The sequence below is a fragment of the Leiobunum rupestre genome, chromosome 10 (assembly GCF_980474605.1).
Source record: "Leiobunum rupestre chromosome 10, qqLeiRupe1.1.hap1, whole genome shotgun sequence".
Classification (NCBI taxonomy): domain Eukaryota; kingdom Metazoa; phylum Arthropoda; class Arachnida; order Opiliones; family Sclerosomatidae; genus Leiobunum; species Leiobunum rupestre.
In genome coordinates, this window is record NC_143393.1 from 43849221 (window position 1) to 43855612 (window position 6392).

Consider the following 6392-nt stretch of genomic DNA (forward strand, 5'->3'; position numbering starts at 1 on the left):
AGTAATTTGACTTTTCGCGTCTTAATTGGTCTACCATTTTGCCAAAAAATCTAAAAGGAACACGCGAAAATTTGCTCCGATCTCGATCTCGATCCGTTGATCTGTCGAAATCGGCAGATCGGTTTCGGGCGATCTCGGAGCACACGAGAGCGCGAAATGGAACATGAGAAACTTGATCGGAGCAGATCCAAGCACGCTAATGGAACATAAAATGTTGATCAGAACGATATAGAGCGCTTGAGAGCAGTCAAATGGAAAACTCTATATGACAAATTTCTAAAAACTTACACCTGATCGCCGAAATATCAATTATAAGTAGTGATGTAAGTCGGGTAAATACCCAGTGGGTAGGGTATTTTTAAATAGGTATTTACCCGGGTATTTACCCCATGCACGGGTAAATACCCAAAACTAGGGTTTTTATGATTAGAGCGTTAGTTAGTATCGGGTCGAGTGGAGCTATCTGTTATCCTCCTTGTCTACATCTTTTGCTTGGTTTGGGCTTATTAGGTAGGGAAATTTGGGCAAACTACATTTTTAAAAGCAGTTTTATATTAGTCAATTTTATTTCTAGCCTGGGAGTTATTCAAAGATAAAAATAAAGGTGTTGCTTTCATATATATTGCTGTAAGGAATACAAACATTCTAATGTCAACAAAATGACAAAGTATATCAGGAAATGTTTTAATGGCCCACATGAAATGAATAAAATCCTTAATTGCTCATGTTACTGTTAGTGTTAAGCCTGGTAATAAAATAGTCATGATGAGGAGTCTGAGGAGAGGCAGGGGCAGCAGAGACTGAACTTTCAAGTGATCATTCAGATAATGAATAAATAATATTTAATAGTTATCTCATATGTAATGTTACTATGTAAAATTTGCAAAAAAAGTAAAAAAACCATAATTAATATTTAATATGAGAATAACTTGATGTGTTTGTGGGTTTTTCAATTACCATATTCTTAATTGAATAAATTAAAAAATATTTAACAAAGAAATTAAAGGTGTTTATAAACACCTGGGTATTTATGTATTTTGGGTATTTACCCGGGTAAGTACCCAAGGTATTTACCCTGCGTTATAAATACCCGGGTATTTTACATCACTAATTATAAGTAAATGAAAGTATGGATGAATAATTCATGATTTAAAATGTGAATATGTAACAGCCAGGATTGAAAATGTTAAATAGGTTTTCGAAAGATTTATCTCTCCATAAAGAATTATTAAAACACCAGTTATCGCTACAACTTCACACCGGGCTTTTCGTAACGATCTCCGGTTTGAGGAAAAGAAGCAGGTGGTCTCGCGCAGGCGGCGAAACTATTTTCGCTTATTTCCACATATTTGGAAGTAACATAGAACTCGCGGCGAAATAAAAACCAATAGTTCGGACAAAACGAAGTTATTTCTAAATACAACGGTTTTTTCTTCCAATTGAGACAATAGACATAATAGTCCTTGTCCTTTGTCACTGTTGTCAGTGGTTTATTTATTCTTTTTCGTGGCTTTTTCAAAAGTTATACACTCTAAGAAAGAGGGGTGTTTAAAATAGGTTAAGCAAGTGTTACACCTCGTTCACATCGTTTTAACACTTCCAAAACGGAGTTACTTTTTAAAGGTGTAAAAAAATTGTGACTTAACACTATACAAATGTTTAAATAAGAAAAACATTCCAAGAAATTGGGATTCGTTTCACACCGTTCTAACACCATTTACACTCAATTTGATGAGTCGAACCCAGATTCAACACCTTAACCAAGTGCCACACTTATTTGTTACTTCTGGACATACACGGCTTCGATAAATAAGTGCCGCACTTGTTTATTACTTCTGGACATACACGGCTTCGATAAATAAGTGCCGCACTTATTAATTACTTCTGGCCATACACGGCTTCGATAAATAAGTGCCGCACTTATTTATTACTACTGGACATACTCGGCTTCGATAAGTAGTACCACACTTATTTATTACTTCTGGACATACTCGGCTGGACATGCGTCAGATTTATAGCCCGGTGTACCCGGTAAGATTGAAATCCATAGATATAAGAAATGTATATAAAGGTCTAGATAAAATATTTCAAAGGGAGTGAATACGGAGGTGACAGCTAGCAGAAACGCGTAATTTCTGCAGGCTATCCTTATAAGACGCTATCTATCGGTAAGAAAGCTCGTGCTATCGTCGCGAGAGCCATTGTCTCCTGCTTAAAAATTATACTAAAAGTCACCAACAGATGGTGTCTAAAGACTACGGCCTGCGGAAAGGTCAAGCACTTAGTACTAAAATTCTAAGAGAGCTCGCGCTCTTGGTCACGTGCCTTCCTCGGTGTCTGCTAGGTGTCAATTCCGTATTTTATGTTAGGCTTAGACGCCCCGAAATTTATCTAGACCTTTATATACATTTCTTATATCTATGTTGAAACCACACCACCGGAGGTCTGTCACTCTGTCGTAATGATGCCCTACGCCAGCGTCCACAGACCCGGACAGGCGGCAAAACCAGCATGGGTAGCAGAACCCTACTACTGCTGGTCGCGCCCTTGACGCAAGCAGAAGGTGCAGCAATGGGTCGACCAGCCCCCACTTCGCACACAGCAGTGGGAGTAAGAGCGGATGCTCTGGCAACGCCAGCCGACACCCCACCTAGAAAGGTAGGGAGCCAAGCCCTTTGGAAGGAGCGCCTAAAGGGGAACGGCGGGCACACGGCAGCCCGCATAACCCGGCCCCACTGGCACCGGATATCCCGGTGGAACCCCAAAAAGCCGGAGATGGGTCCGCCGTGCCCTCATACGGAGGCCCGCAGCCCCACAGCAGGCAACTCAATCCGCCGAGACGGCCAGTTTGCCCGGCCCCTCTCCGTTAGCCCGAACCGAAGCTCAGTTACCAGCCCACACCGGACCGAAGTCGGAGGTGGAGATAGGACCATTTGGACGGAGCTAACATCTCCCAGTGCGCCACCGCCCGTGCTGGCGTTACAAGAGCCGGACCCTGACTCCCCGGGAAAGCCACCAGTTATTGCACACTCCGACCCCTCGTGGGCCGGACATACTCGGCTTCGATAAGTAGTGCCACACTTATATATTACTTCTGGCCATACACGGCTTCGATAAGAAAGTTCAACATCAGGCCTTTAAACACGCTATCGCAGTGTTGTGTACACATTACATTGGACGAACCTTTACTCTGAACGTTTTACGGGAAGGAAACAGACAATTTTCGAATTTTCCCCTTCCGACGGCCGTCAAATTCGAGTTAACCGATACTGCTCTGCGTGATTTGAACCTGGAAGTGTGAGTTTGTCACCACTACTAGGTAACTGTTTCCCTTTTTCTTTTGCTCCGCACCTTTTTATTTAGAGGTTACTTTGCCGGACTCTCTAGAATTTCAAACAGAAAATTCACCTTCCTCGAGCCATTTCGAGAACTACCAGCTAACCATATTATCTTTCTCCGTTTTCTCCACATAACTTTTTTTATAGGTTAACCGATATTGCTCTTCGGTATTTGGAGCAGTAAGCGCGCCTTTGCGACCACTACGAGGTGATTGATTTACAGTTTTCTCCCCCACTTCTCTTTCAGAGAGGTTACCCGTAGACCTCTCTACAATGTCGAACGGTTCTCTCCCGCCTTTACGGGCACTACTAGCTAACCATCTATTTGTTCCACTATTGAGTAAACGCAAAATTTCTTCCCCCCCCCAAATAGGGGGTCACGAAATAAAAACTGTATGAGTTCAGCGCCACGCTTGTTATAGCTGGCGCACGGAATTTTGGCGAATGGGTTAGCCACTATAGCCCAAGATCAAAGTGGGCCGTGGTTCTATAAACGTTATTTTGGACGTCATTTTGCGATATTTGATATGAGAGGTGATAACTTGTTTTTGTAATGAATGGCTATGGGCCGGAGATAATTACTTTGGAAAAAATGCCCACGTCCACCGTACAGAAAACCAGAATTTGGAATCAAAACGATTTAAAGGGGAACGGCCAAACTTTTCCAAATATGGCATTATTTCCCTATCAAAAGATTAACGTTCAATATACTGTAAAGCCCGAATTTGCAAACGCAAATGTAGGCTTTGTCCCTAGCCGCCTTTCCCTTTACTTCGGAGAAAACTCTCGTTGTTTTTGGTGAACGCTGCTAGGGAGGGCCAAGACGACTCATCCTCGGTCGCGTCGTCTCTCTCTCGGAATTCTCCGAAAGCGGCGACCTCTGACCCAAAAGGTTAAGAGCGGGGTGAAGTCGCCGGTGACGCTTTATGGCACCTCAGAAGGTCCGTCAAGATTTCTTGGCGAACTTTTTCCTCTAGCCAATCGGTTTAGAGGACGGTGGCGTCATCCGAGGGGACCTCTATAAATAGGGGTGCCGCGGGACGAAAGGACATCTTTTTTTCCTGGAGCCAGCGAAGGACGAACTCGACATTTTCTTCCTCTCTTAAAGGGGTTTTTAGTTTATTCAATCCTTTTAATTTTTCTATTACGACTATGCCTAACTGGTATATAAAGTTTTTGTTTTATATTTTATATTGGTCTCTCGTACATGGGGTAAATATAAGCCGACAATTCTGGGCTTCACAATACTAACACGTACCTTTTTTGCCTTAAAAAAATAGCTTTTGGCCCAAAAAGTTGAAACGAAAAATAACGCCAGGTGTTTGGGTTTGAATTTTCGCCGCCATCTTAGGGGTTGCCGCCAGCGCCCCTAACCCCGTATGAGCGATTTTCGAACTATCCTAACTTTTAAAATCGCGCAATGCAGGCTTAAAGGGGCTCGAAAGTTCGGTGGCAAAATGTGTGTAAAGTCAGTAAAGTGCGAAATTTACGGTTGACTCTGCCCGCCTCTGCCAAGGCCGAGTGAGGGGTTGGGGGAATGAAAAGCATGCTCAATTTTCTTTTTTTTTTGCCACCGAACTTTGGAGCCCCTTTAAGTCTCTTATAACTGGAACGCGTGCTTTTACCAGAGATCCACCAGGATCTCTGCTTTTACGTTGTTTTTCTGTCTCACCACGGACATTCAATATACAGGACGAGTCACTTAATGGAGTCGCCCATGTTTTTTATTCTCGCCTTACTTGTCCCAAAATCTGGCAGTACTGAAACAAAATTTATCAGTTAAAATAAGAGACCAGACGATGTAAACAAACAAAATGGCGGAGCCGAGTGTTATTTAGGCGAGCTTTAGCCTTTTACTATTGTCTTGAAAATGTTTCATTATTTTGTTGATAAGTTAATCCCAGATAAGTTTAACAATGGGAAAAGCTAAAAGATGTGTTAATGGGAGCTGTAAAAATGACTCGCTTTTTATGAAGAGCAAGGAAAAAGTTTTTTTGTAAAATTTTCAAAACCTACGAAATCATTTAGGTAAAGAATGGATCGCCAGGTAGAAACAGGTATGGTGGTGATACAATAAACCATTTATAAGAGATTGTTGTGCAATTTTTTTAAAATTAGTTTGCGTATGAATGCTCCACAATAACACACATTTGGTGATAGTAGGAATGGTTTATCCTTATTTGTTAGAAAATGAGCCCTAGGCTTAGACTTTTCCGTTGCGATCTCTTTACTTTTTTGAACACTCGTTCCTCACCTTTCAAATTATTTTCTTCGCCGAGTAATAATCTTTTCTTTATTAATTTATTATTAGGATAATTTATTTTAAATTCTAAAATTAATATATCTTCATTTGTTTGCTTCCAAAGAGATAAGGCAAAGCGAGCAAAGTAGACGACTTTTACATGTGCTTTCAAAATCGTTTGTTTAAATCGACTCTCTTTGCGCGAAAAGTATCCGCTGAGACGTGGGACGTTTCGCTGCGAAGTTTTCAATTCAGTGACTCGTCCTGTATATTGAATGTCCGTGGTCTCACCGACTTCTCACCGGGTCGGGCATTTTACATGAAACTGACAAGGTCGGGTCGGGCTTTTTATATATTAGTGATTGGGCCTTCAAGTGTCTATTTTATTCGCAACAGCAAATTTCTACGTACAGAAAGCGATTCATTTTTACGTGTTAACGTAAGTGTATAATATTTACATAAGTGTGTGGAATAATATTTACATAAGTGTGTGGAATAATATTTACATAAGTGTGTGGAATAATATTTACATAAGTGTGTGGAATAATATTTACATAAGTGTGTGGAATAATATTTACATAAGTGTGTGGAATAATATTTACATAAGTGTGTGGAATAATATTTACATAAGTGTGTGGAATAATATTTACATAAGTGTGTGTGTGGAATAATATTTACATAAGTGTGTGTGTGGAATAATATTTACATAAGTGTGTGTGTGGAATAATATTTACATAAGTGTGTGTGTGGAATAATATTTACATAAGTGTGTGTGTGGAATAATATTTACATAAGTGTGTGTGTGGAATAAT